Genomic DNA, 20690 nt, shown 5'->3' with positions numbered 1-20690 from the left:
TTAGATTTTAAACTGATTTTATTTGTATATTTTCATTTGAATGTTGTAACATGCTTTTGTCATTTCTATTAGCTTTTAAAAAAAAGAATATTCTATTTTGCTTTAATTTATTTTTTCCGCTTTATTTCAAGTACCAGAAACATTTTTTAATAGTTTTAGTTTCAGTCAATAATAACAGCGCTGATTTGCTTTAAAACCAAATGTAAGTTACAGTTCCTACAACAAAACTCAAACGCGCTTCATTCATCATTGGACAAAGAATATTTCCGTTTCAATCTCAGTTAAAGGTTTAGTTCACTTTCAAAACAATTTTTGCTGATAATTTACTCACCCCGATGTCATCCAAGATATCCATGCCTTTCTTTCTTCAGTCGAAAAGAAATTAAGGTTTTTGAGGAAAACATTTCAGGATTTTTCTCCATATAATGGACTTCAATGGCAACCAACGGTTTGAAGGTTCAAATGTCCGTCTCAATGCAGCTTCAAAGTCTCTACACGATCCCAGTTGAGAAATAAGGGTCTAATCTAGCGAAACGATCAGTCATTTTCAAAAAAAAAAAAAAAAAAAAAAAAAAAAAAAAAATATATATATATATATATATATATACTTTTTAACCACAAATGCCCATCTTGTACCATCTCTGAGATGTGCCACGTATTACATCGTCACGTTGGAAAGGTCATGAAAAAAAAATATATATAATAATAATAAATTAAAACAAAGATGTCGGACGATTTTGAAGTTGGAGGAGAAAATGAGATGGAATTGTTCGCCCTTCCCAACCTTTTTGACCCGGAGTACACAGACAAATACCTTACGTAATATGTGGCACATCTCAGAGATGGTACACGACGAGCATTTGTGGTTAAAAAGTATATATATATTTTTTTTTTTAGAAAATGGCTGATCGTTTCGCTGGATTAGACCCTTATTTCTTGACTGGGATCGTGTCGAGACTTTGAAGCTGCATTGAGACGGACATTTGAACCTTCTTTGAACATTGGGATAGTTGGTTGCCATTGAAGTCCATTATATGGAGAAAAATCCTGGAATGTTTTCCTCAAAAACCTCAATTTATTTTCGACTGAAGAAAGAAAGACATTGACATCTTAGATGACATCGTGGTGAGTAAATTATCAGCAAAAATGTTTTTGAAAGTGAACTAATCCTTTAAACTCAATCAACAGCTTTCGTGACATTACGTCATTTAGCAGAACTGAAGGCCAGCCAACAAACACTGACACACACTTTCCTGTAAACCCAGTAAACATTTTGCATGTCAAAATTAATCAACACATGCAGTGAATGCTGCTGATAGAGTTGAACTTGATTGTTATTTTAATAGCATTCACACTGAATCATTATCAAACACTTTTTTTTTTGAGACAGACTTTAAAAAGAGCATCTCCAAGATTCATGTGTAAGCGTATGATCATAAACGCCTCATAGAGCACCTGAGAGATAACGACCTGTTCTTCTGATCTCAGTCCTGATAATGATGCTGTTTAATCACGCAGAAACACCAGATGCAAACCCTGCTTTGATGTTGAGTGCTGATGTTGTTGTTTTATGATGTTTCCTTACATAAAAATCTGCTTCTTCAACAGACAATTTATGAACCTGATCACATCTCAGCGATTAAGTCCACAAAAGAAGAAGAGCTGACATGAGGCTCGTGATGAGAAACTGATCAAACCTGGAGGATGCTTTGCTGAATATGTGTAATTTTACCTCAGAAGAACTGACAAATACATTTAACAGATGTTTAAGCTGATGAGGGGGGGGGGGGGGGGGGGGGGGGGACAGGGGGACACTGGAAAAATCATTTTCATAATCAACATGTTCATACTTTTTCTCCTCCAGGAGAAATATGTAAATATCCTCAAAACAAGATGGATTTACTTTGAAGTTGCACAAGATGAAACGTTATAGTTTGAACAGAATATATATCGAAGGAATTGTCTTCTCCATGAATCTAACAAAAACATTTATGTTTAAAACAGAGAAAAGACTATTTAACTAGGAATAAAAAAATAAACTTCATTAATTCGGTCAGTAAGAAAAAAATATATATAAATAGAAAGTAATATTTTTATTCAGCAAGGACACATTGAATTTGTTTAAAAGTGACAGTAAAGGCATTTATAATGTTACAAAATATTTCTATTTCACATTTCTATATCTGTTTGATTTAACTTTTTATTCATTAAAGAATCCTGAAAATACTATATCACGGTTTCCACGAAAATATCAACATTGATAATAATCATAAATGTTTCTTGAGCATCAAATCATCATATCAGAGTGATTTCTGAAGGATCATGTGACTCTGAAGACTGGAGTAATGATGCTGAAATTCAGCTTTGATCACAGGAATAAATTACACTTTAACAAATATTCACATAGAAAACAGTTTTTTTTAAAGTGTAATAATATTTCACAATATTAAGATTTTACTGTATTTTTGATCAAATAATTGCAGCCTTGGTGAACAGAAGAGACTTGTTTTAAAAACATGAAGAACTGGTAGAGATTTTGAGCGCTCGAGTGTCTATAGAGCAGCTGGTGTGTGTGTGTGTGTGTGTGTGTGTGTGTGTGTGTGTGTGTGTGTGTGTGTGTTTCACCTGAGTGTGTGTGGTCAATGTGAAGAGGACCAGCAGCAGACAGACGGACATTCCTCACATCCAGATCATCACTCGCTCTTCATCACACCGCCTGCAGGAAACACACACACACACACACACACACACACACACACACACACACACACACACACACACACACACACACACACACACACACACACACACACACACACACACACACACACAAGAGAGTCTTAAAGAAATAGCAGAAGTGTTACATGCTGGAAGGGAATGTTCTTCAGACAGATTCAGTTATGGATCAAGCATCGAAATTAAACTCATTGTTTTCCCCGGGATCATTATGGTCTTGAACAGACTCATACAGCGTGTGAGCGTGTGTGTGTGTGTGTGTGTGTGTGTGTGTGAGAGTTATGAGTAAACTCCTATTTTGGCCAAATCCCTGCAGAGCATTCAGAACGGAAGAGATTCGCTCCTCAGATTTCCCACACTGACATTCCTCTGGTAACATGCCATCATATCTCACACACACTAACACACACTCACACAAACACACATACACACACACACACTCAGACAAACACACACACACGCACTCACGCACACACACACACACACTCACTCTCTCACACACACACACACACACACACACACAGTAGTAAGTGCAGAAAACATGAGTGATAATCTGTTTTGCTGGGAAAGATCCGCTCCGTCCGACTCCACACGACAGCAGAATGTTTTTCTGAAGCCGGAGAACGTAACGAAATCTGAAACGTTTCTGCAAAAAACACCTTTACCATGGTAACATTTTTGGCTAAAACGTTTCAAATTCCATTCCGTTCCATTCTCTCTCTGCTGGACGTCCACCAGTGTGTGTGTGTGTGAGAGAGAAAGTGTGTGAGTGTGTTTTCATTGCAGGACTGCAGTAGAGCGTTTGCATAGGGAGAACTAGAAAAACATTGAAATTCCTACAGGGAATATATATATATATATATTATTTTTGTTATTTTTTTTGTAGTTACAGTATACTCAGATAACAGGAATTTGTTAGCTGAGCATAACGACAAAAAATACATATTCCCATAGGAATTTCAATGCCATATGAAGACTTCCATTTCCAGGCTTATGCTCAGATAAAAGGAATTTGTTGAAAAAAAAAAAAAAAAAGTTTTATATATATATATATATATATATATATATATATATATATATATATATATATATATATATATATATATATATATATATATATATATATATATATATATTCCCCATAGGAATTGCAATGCCATTCCATGCTTTTCTAGTTTAGTTAGCCTCTTTTCTATTCTTATTTCTACTCTAAATTTAAACTCCTAAAACTGAAATAGACTGAAACCTGGTGAAACAGCTTCAGCTCTTCTGTCTGATCCATTTTTCATGGACAAAGGAAAGGTTCTCCTCTCAGAAAACACACAAATAAAGATACGTTTAGATGTTTAAATGCTAGTTAGAGCATTGGGATCACTAGACGAGGGCTAAATTAACTCATTTTAGTGAAAACCTCAAAATCGACCGAAATGTACATTTTTCACTTTTACATTCCCACTCATTTTGCCAGAACGAGTTCACACACACACACACACACACACATATATATATATATATATATATATATATATATATATATATATATATATATATATATATAAATGATAGCTAAATAAATAGCGTGTCTCAGAAAGCCCATGAGCTTGCAGTTTTAGTTTGTAGAAAGCAGTTTCACGTTCACAGTAATCTCTCTCTGAATCACTAGACAGAGACTGGAGACAGAGATTGACCATCAGTAATGAAATAAAGCTTAATAACCAAAAACAGTGCTGACTGGAAATACCATTTAGCCAGTGTGTGTGTGTGTGTGTGTGTGTGTGTGTGTGTGTGTGTGTGTGTGTGTGTGTAATGGTTTGTGTAATAAGCTGAATTAGATCTGAAGTGGACTGTGTGTCGAGCCTCTTTAGTTCATTGCTTTTTAAATACTCTCATTACGTGCTTTTTATATAAATGAATCATCTAAACGCTTATTGATTTGAAAGAGCTCAAGAAGTGTTTTCTAAAGCGATTAGGATCATTCACACAGAATATAAACAGCGCATGAATCAGCTGCGTATCTCGAACATTAGACGTGTGTGTTTAATGTGAATGTCTTCAGTCCTGCTCCATCGCAATGTGTGTAATGTGGTTCGTTTACAGAATATTTCATTTTACCCTCATAACCGAGACCGCTGGTGTCTCCTCTCACATCCTTTTTTTTTGTGCCACTGATCAACAAAGATATTGTCACGATTTGGTCTTGTCTTTGTCATGTTTCATGTCTGTCATGTGATCCCCTGATCAAAGTCATGTGATCCTGCCATGTGTTCCCTTGTCATTGGTTCAATGTTCACAGGTGTCCCTTGTCTAGTAATTAGTCTTGTGTATTTAAGCCCTCATGTGTTTTTCGAAGTATTGTTTCCTGTGACCACTGTTGTGTAAGTCTATGTTCACGTTTATGTCCACGGTTTTGTTTCACGCCATGTCTTTGTTTTCTGTTTAATCTTGTTTTGTTTAAATAAATACTGCACTTGGGTTCTCTACTACTTGTCTCCAGTGGATACGTTACAGATATCATCTTATACATCTTTAATCTTCTACATCTTACAATATTTTCAATAAAAAATAAAATGAATGATATGCATTATATTTTTGAGTAGTATTTGTAAAAAATACGGAGGATTTGCTCGGCCGCAAGCGGAGTGATACAAACGGTGAAACAGTTCCAGTGCTGATACTGGGGGAATGTCGCACAGCTGGAAAAGGCTCTCAGCCAATCAGATTCGAGAACCAGAAAGAACCGTTCTGAAATAATTATGAGATTAATAAAATGTATGTGAATTATGTAATTAATAATAATAACAAACAACAACAATATTAATGATAATATATGCGCACACATTTTTATCTGGAAAGTCAAATTTCTGGTCTTATTTAGTCTTATGGCGAAACACCCCAGCAAATGAAAAAAGTAGGCCTAATTAGACACCACAAAGCAGATGATGGATACCTTGGAGTAATTAAATCCATAATTAAGAGATTGAAAGAGTTTTGGAGAAGACGGTGAGTAATGACTCTGGCAGAGATACAAACTTCACTGAGATTGCACAACTACAACAACTGATGCCTGAGAGCTTCACACAGCTTGAGCACAACAGCAGACTGAAGGCCGTCACATGACCTCTGAGCTCCAGTTTGCCAGGAGCATCTGAGAGTGTCTATATTCAGCTGGGAGAAGCTTCAGCAAACGCTCTGCTTATTCAAACATGAAACGACATGTTTGGGATAAACAAAATACTGCGCATCACAGCATCCAACTGTGAAGTGTGATGATGGCGGTGGAGTCACGCTGAGGGGACGACTCAGACGAGATGAATGCAAAAAAAAAAACATGAGGAAAACTGGATGGAGTTTCCAAGAACCTGGAGATTTGTTTTCCAGCTGGATAATGAAGCATAAAGCCAAAGCTATGCAGAAATGCCTTGAAAACAGTGACATTCAGAGTTCAAACAGACGACGCGATGCCAAACGTGCATCTAGTATAAACGCTGGGGGTGAATACTTTTGCAATTGATTATTTTGTGTCTAATAACCCGACCAGTCTGCAGAAATCTTTCACTTTGACATGAAATAATATTTCGCTTTTGTTCAGAATCAAAAACACCAAATTCCTCGGTGGCTCAATTGGTGGAAAACAACAAAACCAACTAAATGTACCATCTAAAAATAAATAATTGAAGCTGCGCTTCGTAACAATCGGACACCTGGGAAACACTTTTACTAAATAGGTAGAAAAAAAGGTATTCATGGTTTCCACAAAAATATTTATTCAAAAAAGTTTGCTTGAGCATCAAATCATCATGTTAGAGTGATTTCTGAAGGATCATGTGACACTGAAGACTGGAGTAATCATGCTGATAGTTCAGCTTTGACATTAGAGGAACAGAACTACACTTCAGCAGGACTCTGGTTTACCCCTGATATGTTCTTGAAATGAACTCTTCTTCTGTTTTTGCTCTAATAACAAAAGCATCTGCTAAATGGCCAAATGTGAAACGCGCTGCTACTGATATGAATGCTATTGCATGTGTCTGAAATGAAGACTAATGTGCGAGTAACATCTGTAAAGCATCACGGTCTCTCTGTGCTTCAGTCTGTTCAGGGACTCCAGTGGCCTTGCTAATGTAAACGGTGATTAAACATTTATCAGCGTTTGAGTTTTTCTTTAATGGATTTCATCTTTTAATTAAATGTGAGTTCACTGATACGCATAGTTAGCGTTATGTCTGACATTTTAAAGTGTGTGGCTTCCAGTCTGGAAAGGAAAGTCCAGTGATAGAAGCTTCTGATTTACAAGAAACCCAAAAGTGAGAGCTTAAAACCAAATACCACAACTGAGACAGCTTTTAATGAATAATCAATGATTTTGTGAAAGTTAATGTACTTTAGAGGAACAGTATTTGACACCCATTAACACTAAAGTTTTTGTAGAGGTTCAGTGAAATATCTGGCAATATAAGGTGCTCTTAAAGGAACGTCACGAGTGACACTGTAAAAATGTCTGGCAACGTCACCGTTTGGATCGTTGCTCTTCAACTGTCCTCGAGTGGCCTTAATATCACATAACCAGCAACATGAATCAAAGCAAAGATATTACTCAACATATGAAGGTTAAAATGAGCATTTGACAGCAGCTCTGGCGGCCGAAATGAATATATGGTGAATAATGAGCGCTTCCAAACGAGAGAGAAGACATCTTATTTAATGAGATTTAAAAACGGGCTGGGCTTTTCTGGATTATGATTTTTAAAGTGACCACATTTATATGCACTTATTTGACAGGAAGGCTAATTGTAATAGTAAAATAGACACACATTGGAAAGCAAAGGAGTGAATGATAGAGTATACGGTGAACTACACAAGTTGTTTCTGAACAAGAACAAAAGAAAGATTAAACACTGTCTGGCAGCTCAGAATGAACACACACTTTCACACACACCTGTAAACTCACTGTGCGCTCAGGACAGCTGAGCTTCATGAACTCGGCTGAATGTGTCCGACAGAGATTAGACACAGAAGACGGAGATGTTTCCCGCAGCGGAGGCTACGTGATGAACACACCAGAAAAACACACACAATGAGTTCAGATGTCATAATGTGGACGCGGGCCAACGTCAACATGCCAAATATATGATACGCAGTAATTACTCTGTGGCAAACCAAACAAGATAAAGGTTGTGTGTGTAAACATGTGCATGTGTGTGTCTGCGGATGATTATGTGAACTCAGTGATATCATCAGAATCCCAGCATTCCAATGCTGCAGATGTTCTCAGTCCAATCCCAACACACACACTATGATTATTATTTTTTGCCATTTTGAACACCTTACCATCCACCAAATATGATGACACAATTAATATTATACATAAATCAATCCCTTTGTTTCTGGTTTTTACTATATTTTTGTTAATAAATTATTTTTTTGTTTGAACATGAGTGCACATTCATTTATGTTAAGGCTGGCAATAAATACTACGTAATTGTTACTATGTAACAATAGTAATAATAAATAGAATTGAAAATCAAATAAAAAATAATTCAATTAAAAATTAATAAAATTAAACCAATGTGTTTATTATTTTTTAACAGGGAAACCTAGACATGTTTTTATTTTCATCAATAGTGGATTCAAAAGTCTGAGACCACACTGAACGTTTGAGTTTACTAAAATACCGAAGGCCTTCTCATTAATGCATGTTTTTCAGTTTTAACCCGAATTGTTATGCAGATAATTCAGCATTTGTATATTCAAATAGCACAGAATATGCAACAGAATGCAAATTAGAAGCAAATTAGACTTCACAATATATATTGGAATTGTGCTTGATAATAAGTTCTCTGTGTGTGTGTGTGTGTGTGTGTGTGTGTGTGTGTGTGTGTGTGTGTGTGTGTGTGTGTGTGTGTGTTAGATCTCTGCTCTGATTGTTGGATTGTTCATTGAGGAGATGTCAGGCTCAAACAGTGTCGTGATCCTCCTCCTCATCAGATCTTCCTCTCTCTCTCTCTCTCTCTCTCTCTCTCTCTCTCTCTCTCTCTCTCTCTCTCTCTCTCTCTCTCTCTCTCTCTCTCTCTCTCTCTCTCTCTCTCTCTCTCTTCCTCTAGGCTGTGGAGATGGATGAGGTTCTCTGGGTGTTGTGGGTGTTGATCCTGCCCCCCGCGGAGAGACATTAATCTACACCCCCTTCAGTTCTCCATGGAGCTCAGAGGAATGTCAAGTCAACAGAATCTCCTGGACACTACACGCAGAATGGCAGGGCTGCACACGATATAAGAGGAATACAATCCATATAGTGATGGGGCGTAGTGTCTGTCGAATCACACAGGCTGCCATTTAATTAAATAAATATATGCACAAACACTTTCATTGTGAATCGGGTCATTTACACACATGCAGATCATGATCGTGCCGGAAACACGTCAAAATAAAAGCTTGACGGTTTACCGTTTGGAAATGAAGAAATGAAGATATAAATTTAGTATTGTAACAATAGTATTATTACAATCTTATTTTATAAAAAAAAAAAAAATGTTTTAATAATAATCACAATAAAATCATAATAATTTTTTATAGTCATATGGAATTGGTCAAAAAGAGTGGGAAATTGGCCTATAAAAATAATTGTCCCTAGTTGTCTATAAACGTGGCATTGAGAATATTGTTGGTGAATCCTTGACGAATTGCTTTGTTGCTCTCTTGTAAACTGCTTTCGATAGAAGTGTCTGCTAAATGCATAAGGGAATATATCGCAATACAAAAATTCAACAATATCGTGGATAGTGGCAATGCGTGTCGTGTATAATTCACCCAAAATAAAAATGACTATTTCTTGAAGTTTTCAGAGTTTTAGTGTCAGTATTACATTATATAATGTTGAATATAATGTATACTAATGCAATGGGGGAATATTTGTGTGTCCTGATAATGCCAAATATCTGAAGTTACCAGTTAAATGTGGACAACATTATTTTAAATATTTCTAGTCAGTAGCCGCGTTTCCATTACCCTTCAAATTGCGCAAATTGAAATTGCGAATTGAAAATACGCCCAATGGAAACACGTCATTTTTCGCAAAAACTCCCATTTATCGCAAAAAAAGTTTTTACGCTCGTATGAGGTGGTTTTTCAGGCAATTCGAAAAAGAAATATTTCGCAAAACTGCAATGGAAACAGTTTTTGCGCATTTGCAGGTCACCTGACGCAGATGACGCGGTGTGTTTGGCCATAAAAGGCAAAAGAATTACAGGAATAATGGATTCTAAACCTCAAATAAATGCCACAATCAAGACCTCGAAGCAGAAATGAGGGAGAAACACCCAGAAACACCTCATATGTGCCGCTCACAGTATAATAAGGGTCGTTCCTAACCATTAATGCTTGGAAAACACACATACATCTCCTTCGATTAATAATAATGGCCAGTGCAGTGGCTGGGATATAGTACATAAACCTACCCACGTCCATTACCATGGGTTTTTGGAATTATTTTACTTATCGCGAAAGAAAAAATGTTTTAAAAGTTTTAGTCGCATAACATCAGTTAATGGAAACGCCGTCATTTCTCGACATTAAAAAAAAAAAAAAAAATTTGCAAAAGTTTTCTGCAAATCTGTAATGGAAACGCGCCTAGAGACAGAGTGCAAGCATATTCGTCTAAAATAATTCTGTATTTTCAGTTTCAGAATCATGAATATTTTTACTTTGGTGTCACTATTATCCTAAGGACTGGGTTTCCAGCATCAAGTCCAAGCCTATTCATTCATACAAATCAAATGCAATATCAAATTTAGCATTTTAATCAACAGTGCATTTTTTGTTAACCTTTTATCATATGTCTTGGAGTATCGCGAGTTCAGTATCGTGATATGTATTGAATCGTGACATGAGGGTATCGTTACACCCATAGTGTAATGTAAATGTAACTTAAATATACGCTAACAAATGTGGCCAGGAATTTACAAACGAAACCACTAAAGCTTGAATCTCATAGAGAGAGTCGGTCCTGAAACTCCTCAGAGCTCCTGCCACTGGCGGCTGCTGTGTTAATGAATGTCATCTGGAGTCGGCATGAGCTGCAGGTGCACAGATCGCTGCTCAAGAGTCCACAGCCACACATCTGCAGGACTACAGTGGGCTGACACGACAGGCCGTATATGAAGCACTTAGCCTTGAGTGGCTCAATCTAATGTACATGTTTCACTGCACTTACATCCTCATTTCTCCCAGAATGCCTTCACTGTCAGGAGATCAAGAGACCTTATGGATTTCTGCGCTGGAAACACTTACTGAGAGCTTTATTTCATTAGCCAGATTTCCTCGTTCATTATCTGTTCAGCTACACCTGAGGAACGAGACGTGTGTGTGTTTTATTGATGTGTGTGTAATCAGGCCTGAAGAATAGAATGTGTAATTGAATTCAACTGAACGCTCTCTCTCTCTCTGTGTGTGTGTGTGTGTGTGTGTGTGTTTGTTCATTCTGTATTTCTGTCTCCAGAGATATGAGCTCAAACACACACACACACTGACACGGCCCAGACGCTCAACAATACCCTCAAACTGCCTCGTTCATTTATTTCCAATTAAATTATCCTCCTCGGAAAGGGTTTCTCTCTAATCCGGTTAAAGTAATTTCATTTGAGGTTTCATTTAACAGATAGAATTGCAGAAGTGTTGAACCTCATGTGAAGATATAGTTTGATATGATGAGCTCTGTATAAAAATAGGGCCCAATAAAAATTCTAAATTAAATTGAATTTAGTTCCCCAAATTCAATTTTATTTTGTCCTCAAATTTCCGCCATTATATTTCTCTGGATTCTGTTTTAACGGTTTAATGAAATGTAAAACATCAGAAAGCATGTTACATCAACGGAAATTCATTAAAGTTTAAGATGAACAATTTATTAAAATATTCGGTCACTATTTTTTTTTTTTTTTCATTTTATTTGTTCACAAATTCTATTTAAATGTTTACACATTTTGCATTTGAATTATTTAATACAAATTTACTATCTAAAACTGTGGTAATCAAATGAAAATACAACAAAAAAGGGCATTTTTGTCAAATTAAGCGCTGCACATCAAAGGTTTACTATAAATTAAAACATAGATTTAAAAAAATATCTTGATTATATAATATTCCTTAAAACTCTTTAAGTAAAGTGTATAAATATTATTATTGATATTATTACGTTGATACAACATACATTTAAAATATATAATTCGGTCATAATTTTGATTTATTAATTAAAAAAATGTGCCAAATCCCATAACATTCCACATTCCACAATTATGTCCCTGTTTTCTGCTTCACAGAAATCACAAACAGAGGCTGTTTCATGAAGCTCCTTCATTAAATCAATAAGCCACTGGAGGTAAGTGTCCTTTACCCTCTTAACCGTGGTAAAATCGCTGTAATAGCTCAAGTGGTTCATTGCTCTGTTTTAAAATGGAATCAAAAGCAACACGCTTTCCTCTCAGGATTCCAGCATATGGCATTCCGGAATCCTGACAGGATGGAATGTCGATGGAATGTCTATGGATTCCATAAGTAGAAACATTCCACATGTAGATCAGATGCTGACCTGAAGGAACAAAGCGAAGAGTAACAGTGTGTGTGTGTGTGTGTGTGTGTGTGTGTGTGTGTGTGTGTGTGTGTGTGTGTGTGTGTGTGTGTGTGTGTGTGTGTGTGTGTGTGTGTGGTTTGAGCAGTGTTTGGGGTCAGTTCCATACTTTCTACTGCAATACTAAGACATAAGCTCTACCCGTAATACAATATTTTGAGAACTCCGCAGGGACTGAAGGAAGGGATATGAAAGAAAACGATAAAAGCACACAGAGAACAAAACTTGAAAAAGACCTTCTCTTGAAAAAGAAGTGAAGTGCAGAATTGTGTGGATTCAAAGAACAGATACCAGACATGGAAAAATAAATCACACATAGTCAGGATAGCAAATTACTGGTGTAAAATTATGACCACCTTATTAAAACGTTAAGTATTAAGTAAATACTAGGCAAATTCTACATTTATATTCAATTCTAGCATGCAGAAATTCACCACGCCTGCATTTATTTGATCAAAAATACAGTAAAAACAATTCAAAATCATTAGAATTGAAAATATCTGTTTTCTATGTGAATATATGTTAAAGTGTAATTTATTCCTGTGATCAAAGCTGAATTCATCATTACTCCAGTCTTCAGTGTCACATGATCATTCAGAAATCACTCTGAATATGATGATTTGATGCTCAAGAAACATTACTATCAATTAGGGTTGCCAACCGTTCCGTATAATACGGAATCGTCCCGTATTTAAGGCATCAATGAAGCGTCCCGTATGAAAGCCATACGGAACGCAGTTTGTCCCGTATTTTCAGGCATACGATCTAAATTAAGAATTAACCATTTCTCTGAGATAAATCTTTGTTTGATTTGCAAACATAGCCTTTCGCGGAAGGCTTTAAGACCCAGCAAAATCCTCTCCCGGCTGTCGCTCCCGCTTCACAGCCATCGGGACTCGCGCTAACGGCAAATCCATCTTTCGCTGTCCGCGTTTTGATTCCGGCTAATCAGTTTGGGCGACTACAAACAACGTGATTATTGTTCATGAGTCCAACATTCTTTATCTGAAAAGTATGCACTTTTCATTTATTCATACATGGTTGCAAAAACATTTAGGCCTAGTTCAAAATTGTAAGTGCCATTGTTTAAATGCTTTTTTTTAAAAAGACGTTTAATTATTGTGCTTTTAAATTTTATGCCATCTATGTATCTTCCTGACCAAAAAAAAAAAAAAAAAAAACGTTATCGTTTTGAATAGAGGTTGATGATACAGTAATATTCGTTGGTAGCTATATATTGAAAATAGGTCAAATTCAACAATTTGAACATGGAGCCACATTATTTCAATGGGACTGAACCATATATGGCCTTTAAAATGAAGATTACAAAAGAAAAGTTTATTAAGAATGAGAATTTAGAAGGATATTAAGGTATCTTTATTATTTTTAGAGTTACAGGCACACAAACTTTGGAAAAATACTATTTATGGCACTCTAGTAATGTTCAATTGTGTTGATAGAAAAAAAAAACAAGATACATTTCTAGTTTCAACATTATTTGTTCTTCAGAAAATGTGCGACCATTGAAAATGTAAACTAACTTACTCATGGAGCCACATTAACATCCCTATATTGGGACTTAATTAACCATATTTGGCCTTAAAAATTAAGAAACCAAAAGAAAAGTTTGTTAAGAATTAGAATCTAAGAGAATATTAAGATATTTTTAATATGAGTTGCAGGCATGCAAACTTTGGGCAAAAAACAAAAGTACTGCTTTTTCCCATTTTTAAAATGTCACCGTTGGCATAGCTATAATGAAACAAAGATTGGCTAAAGTCAACCAATAGACCTACCAATCTCTGTGTAAAAGTAAAATAATGCTGCAGTTTTAAAGTCATTTTAACCCCCCTGTAATCTGACTCCAAATCTTAGGTGAAAATTGTCATTTTGACCCATTTTACAAAACTGTAAATTACTCAGTAAATAGACATCCATCACATGTAGCCTAATATTTTGGCTTTCTTCTTCATTTACGTTTGTCTTTCTTCAGAATATTTTCTTTTAACAAAATCAAAGATATGAGCTGGGAAAGTGTCTGAAATTTGGTTGATTTTTCCGAAATGACCCAAATGTGTTTGTCTGAGAACCTTTATACATCTTTTGTACACATATTTAACTGTAGATGCTGAAATGATATGCACTGTGTGGTACACTACAAATATTTTGGGTGTCCCTTATTCTGTCCCTTATTTTCCTATAAAGAACCACGATTGTTCCTTATTTTCCTTTCCATAAGTTGGCAACCCTACTATCAATTCTGAAAACACCTTTGCTTATTTATATTTCTGTCAAGATTCTTTGATGAAAAGAAAGCGTTCATTTAACAGATCCTCGTAACTTGACGTGTGTTAAGTGTGTGCATGTGCACAGACAGAAATACTTAGATCAATTAGCTTAATTACAGACACCAGAACTTTCAGAGCTTATCGCCATGACGACCATTACTATAGTGATGACATGCAAATGAAATGGTGATTTGGTGGGAGGGGCCAGAAGGCCATGATATGAGGGCATGTGAAGTTAGTGAACTGTGTGTGTGTGTGTGTGTGAGTGTGTGTGTGTGTGTGTGTGTGTGTGTGTGTGTGTGTGTGTGTGTGTGTGTGTGTGTGTGTGTGTGTGTGTGTAGATGAAGCTCTTTAATCTGAGCGTCACGAGCAGACAGAGGGAGACTAATAGTTTGAGGTAATTCTGTCAGGCTCCGCAAACGTTTCTGGCAGAGAGCGACAGATCGATGAACGACAGTGTCGGAAACAAAGAGCTGGAAAACCGGAGGCTTAAGAAGATCTGATGGTGCAAATCTAAACGCCACATCTATTAATCTGTCAATCATTCACAAACACACACACACAGAGAGAGAGAGAGAGAGAGAGAAGCACTAGATGAAGGTCAGCGTTATTCATCAGCGTTACGAACATCAGCGTTCAGTCAGGTAATTCTGTCCCATTTTTTGGCAGGAACTTGAGGATCGATGGATGTCGGTGTCAGAAACAAAAGAGCCGGAGAAACCAGAGACATTAGAGGAGCCTGAACTTCTGATCTACACTGTCAAGCTCCACAAACCACCATTAAAAACCGTCCATGCGGCCGAACGAGAGAGAGAGAGAGAGAGACACAAAAGGAAAGAGAAGGTGTTTAAATCCACATTTATGGTGTTAAAGTTAAAGCCCGCGGGAGTGTTAAAACTAAACGTAAGGAGCTGTGAAGCGAAGCGCTAAATTTAGAGGCATGAATGATCCAGTGCCAGTGATCAGAGTCCATGTGATGAACTTTGATGATTCATTTACAACGCAGAGATCAGCTGTGCTGAACACGGCCAACAAACGCTAGAAAATCAATCCAGGGTCACTGTATACGCCCCAACTATCTCAAAATCTTGATTTAATGTCATAAACAACACATCTATGAAAGAACCCACCATTGTCTTCAAAAGACCACAAGAACTTCAGGCTGAAGAGTGTTTTTGCCATGATGTGTCATTCAGTTTTGGGGCGTAATGGTGCTACTTCTACATTTTTAACCACATACAGTAGTTAAGCTGTTCATACACTTTCATACAATCTTTCATGTTATAAAACATGAAAGTCATAGTTTGACAGTATATGGTATGATTCTTCGGCTAGCAGTTGTGGAAAAGACATAACGAGAAAGACTACATGTCGCCTATGTGACGTCACCCCATAAAGTTGACTTACCCGCGGTTTTCGCCAACCTCAGCGATTTTGTCCTCTCCCTGAAAGAAGGCGGTGAAGTGCACCAAAGACACAGCCACATGTTTAGCGGGATCCGTGAGCTAGTGTCCGTGTGCGAATGGTGGTTACGTTTCAAACGCGTCGAAAGCAGCGAAGAGTTGTAGTCCACAAAGTGCTCTCACACAAAGTCTAACCGTATCAAACTTCTACCAGATAAATTGTAGCATTCTTTACACGAAAAATTATATAAAAAATTCACAGACAACATATGTTCACATTCATGGCAAAATTCAAACGGGACCAGAAAATAATTATTTTCTCCCATTCACTTGCATTGACGATTTTTCAACCTAGAGGTCCAGCGGGGTTAGCGGAAGGGGCGGGACTTACCAGCTCTATAGGAATACAACACCTATCACTGTATACATATATAAGCTCCTTCAGTATTATCCGCAGCTATCGTGTTTCTCAGGAGCGAATTACCCTCCTCCATCCCCAGCTCCTCCTGTCTCCAGTCAGTATGGCATTCTTACTCACCATGAATCAGACTAAATTGCGAATTTCTTGAATTATGTTGTACTTTAAAATCTTGAATTAATGATATGTGCAATACACTCGTGTTGGTTCTGTTCTGTTTACCCTAACAGGGGTTATTGCTCATGCTATATATGCTATATATGCTAGACTGCACGTATGCACAGGGAGTTCTCGCCCAGAACAGCCAATCCAAACAGAATTGCAGTTGCACAACTTTTTTAAAGTGTACAGTAACATGATTTTCATTTAGAGTTTTCTTTGACCTTTTGCATTTGGGCTACTGTATTTTTTACAGTATGCAAGTGCTGCATATACAGACATTCAATACTAAATGATATTCAGTACAATGCTACACTTGCAGTGCATGCAGTCTACAAAATATTCACCGTAGTTGCGATTACTATAATTTTTCATGTAACTGCAAATTTTGTTAACTGTACACACAACCGCATGCTGTTCTCTGTTCTTAGATCTGTAATGTTTATATATTGACTGATGTGTGTATGAAAGTTGATTTTGAGAACAGATTTTGAGCCGAGTGTTTGACTTTGCCAGAAGAGGCAGGGGTTTTGTTAAAGTAGTTTGAAGATTTGGTTTTGTGTTTAATGTTGTGAGAAAATGGGTGAAGGGTTCAAGGCATGTGTCTTAGCAATTGTGAAAACCTGTAAAAGGCTGTCTAGTGGAAATGCTTTATATAATGACGAGTTTGAAAGTGCTGATGTGCCTGTCATCTGAACTTTATGGTGCGTGATAGTGTCTTGTAAAGGACCACAAACTTTAATGTTCCTAAAAACCTCAGTCTGTGAGCTGAGCAAAAGGAGATGTTACACACACACACACACGCACACACACACACACACACACACACACACACACACACACACACACACACACACACACACTCTTTCTCACACACCCACACACTCATATACGTGCACGCACACACACACGCGCACACAAACACTCTCACACACATACTCTCATACACCCACCCACAAACACTCACATGCACACACACACTTATACATACACACACACTCACGCACACACACATGGCACTATATGGCATAGTGATCTTAATTACAGTACATATTGTTCATAACAATGGAGCTAAATTATTTAAATAAGAGTGTGGCAGTATGAGTCGTAACAGATAATCTTATAACAAAACCACCCACACACACACGTGCAAACACACATTCTGAATGACTGTACTTTACTGAACTACATTTCCTGAAGCAAATGTGATCAGCGCTCGATCATGCAAAACATCCCATCATGATGCGGTTGCCAGGGCGTTGCTATGTGGTTGCCAAGGTGTTGCTAAGTGTTTTCTTCCTGTCCTGCACCTTCATCTCTGTGTGATCTTCTGATCTCAAGAAATTCGATTGTTTTTCACCTGCTTTATTGTTTGCCAGGTGAGAAGTGGCGAGTCTGAAGCACAACTACAAGCTGGAAAATGTAATGTATCATTATTGTCCGTTGAATAATGAATGAATGAATGAATGAATGAATGAACGATGAATAAGTTATGCACCAGAGTTTAATACTTAGAAGAAATGCTAGCGACGCTTTTAACAAAAGCAATGTCTCCTTTGTATATCGAGCCATATTCTGTTGTGTTTCTATGCTGTCCATTATAAAAGCAGCCCACATCCCTGTTCTTCGTTATCTAACGCTTCGTTAATATTCAAACAACATCAAAGACCAGTTCAATTAATGTTCTTAATGGACTTATGACAGTTATAAGAAAGGACGTCATACATACGCACATGAATTAATTAATCTGAGTGCTTCAGAAAGAGCAGACTCAAATGCATAAAAGGTAATTATATATTACATACATAATTTAACAAAGCAAAAATCAATAAATTCAAGCTCAAAACGGGTCAGACTGATATCTGAGACTCTCCGCCAGTTCAAGTATTCTCTCGGCACTCAAATCTGAAAAAGGCTCATTAGCATAGATTAATCAGTGCTAAACGAGTCTGTAACGAACTCAAGAAGCCACGGTAATGATTTGCACTGCGTGTCTTCAGTTTCTGCTACTGCAAGAATCACCATCAGTGCGTGTCCCCCTTTGATCATAATGAATTATTTAATAAATTCAGCGTGTGATTAGTTTGTACAAAAAAGTTTGTAAAATCATAATTTCTTCATTGACAGCCTTTCAGAAGCATCACACTTTTAGGCTGTAAAGAGACATCATCAGTTAGACGAGTTTAGCAAATGTATACAAAACTACTAAACTAATACACACATTACAAACAACATTATTTACAAGTCATATTGGAAACGTGGTGTATGTGGAGAGACTTTAGGACTCAGAAAAGACTAAGTATTAGATATTACAGTTTTTTCCAATTGCTAACACACAATTTTGCAAACTATGCTGGTTTTATCAAAATACTTAATTCACAAAACCACACACTCAAACTGCAAAATACCTCATAAATCCTGCAAATTGAAACACTGCAACCAAAACTACATGTAGCATTATCAAAATCAAACTTTTGCACGAAATGGCACACACTTCATTCATATTAGCATATTTTTGTCTAACCAACTACACACTGTTGGGCGTAATGAAGAGCATTCTCATCTTTAGTGTGCCATAATACTAAAATAGTTCAAATTGTAGAAAATTCTTCAGATTGTTCACATGCACAGAAATATATGCAGATACACACACATGCTGTTGAAACATTTATTATTATATATATATATATTTTTTTTTTTTTCAACAAAAATGCAACATATGCACCGCAGATATATGTACATTGGACTGAACAAAAATATGCTCACAAAAAAACAGTAAACTGAAAAGATTGAAGTGTTAACAATGAACCATTGAGGTGTTTGGTCAGGTGACACATATTGGCCAATCAGCTCACGTAGTGTCATTTTGAATGGCAGTGTTTTGAAATGGCAAACATGTGACTTTATGTCAGATTGTTGTGTCTTAGGCCCTGTTTACACGAGAACGCTCCCGGGTGAAAACGTAAAAATATTTTATCAGATGTGCCTTTCGTTTAGACGGCGACGGCGTTTTTGGGGCTTAAAAACGCAAAAAAGTGAAACCACCCTCCAGAGTGGAAATCTTAAAAACGCTCCACCGTCGCGTTCCCGTCTAAACGGTAAAAAGGCAAAAGTCTGCTAGACAGTGAAGGCACCGATCAGTACTTCACATTGCCATCTAGCCGCCTGGAGAGCACACTACATTGAATTTCACACACTTTTGCGTCACCGTATGCACGCAGATTTCCCCCACATAACGCTCGTCTAAACGCAGAATAAAAAGTGATCACTTTTGCGTTTTCTCTTCAGATCGTTTCCGTGTAAACGTAGCCTTATGCAGAGAACCGTGTTCAGTGTGTTTAAAAAGTGCCATTTTGAATTGCAAAATGTGTGTAAAGCAGAAAATGTGTTTTGACTTTTGGAGACTTGAGAAGAGGTTTTGCTCTGTGTGTGTCAGTTCAAATAATTGTGCTGTGCATGTCATTTTAGTGTGTTAGCAATTGGAAAAAACTGTATTTGGAGTAAAAAATGCTAAAAAAGACTCAAAACTCCCTGAGCGAACTGAATCAAGCTGAACAGACTCTGAATCTGGATCCTGAGCTCTGAGTGACTAAATGATTAAACTTCTGTCATCACTGTCTTTCTTTCTTCTGTAAAACTCTGCTGCTCTTCAATTCAACACAAGCATGACGGGCAATGAACTGTCCAGCTCCAGAAAAAAAAAAAAAAAAAGCACCATAAACACACAATTATCCCAGCGAACAAAAATAAATTCAAAGAACGTTTTGCTGATGTTCACTTAAGCTATAAAAAACATTATTTATGAATGTTTTCTTGGTTCTACGAACAATAAGGGAACCTTCCATTTCATCACTCTGCAAACATTCAAAAAATATATTTCCCATATATGAATGATCAATATATTAAATGATATAACAGTATATTTGAAAATGTACAGAATAATATATTGTGTTGGTAGAGTACACAGATATGGTAGCGCATGTGTAATATATTGCAGATATATTTACTCATGTAACATAAACATACATATAGAGACATATATAATGTTATATATTTCTTATATTTTT

The 20690-nt window shown here is 36.8% G+C and overlaps 1 protein-coding gene across 1 annotated transcript in view; it reads right to left on the bottom strand.

The window, feature by feature from the left end:
* Positions 1-20690, bottom strand: part of gcgrb (glucagon receptor b) — a gene marked incomplete at its 3' end in the record, with an annotated part of 40701 nt that overhangs the window by 11003 nt on the left and 9008 nt on the right. The window lies entirely within an intron of this gene.

Source organism: Squalius cephalus (genome assembly GCF_949319135.1).
Source record: "Squalius cephalus genome assembly, chromosome: 2".
Taxonomy (NCBI): Eukaryota; Metazoa; Chordata; class Actinopteri; order Cypriniformes; family Leuciscidae; genus Squalius; species Squalius cephalus.
Note: the sequence above shows the minus strand (reverse complement) of the source record. Positions and strands in the feature narration are given on the sequence as shown.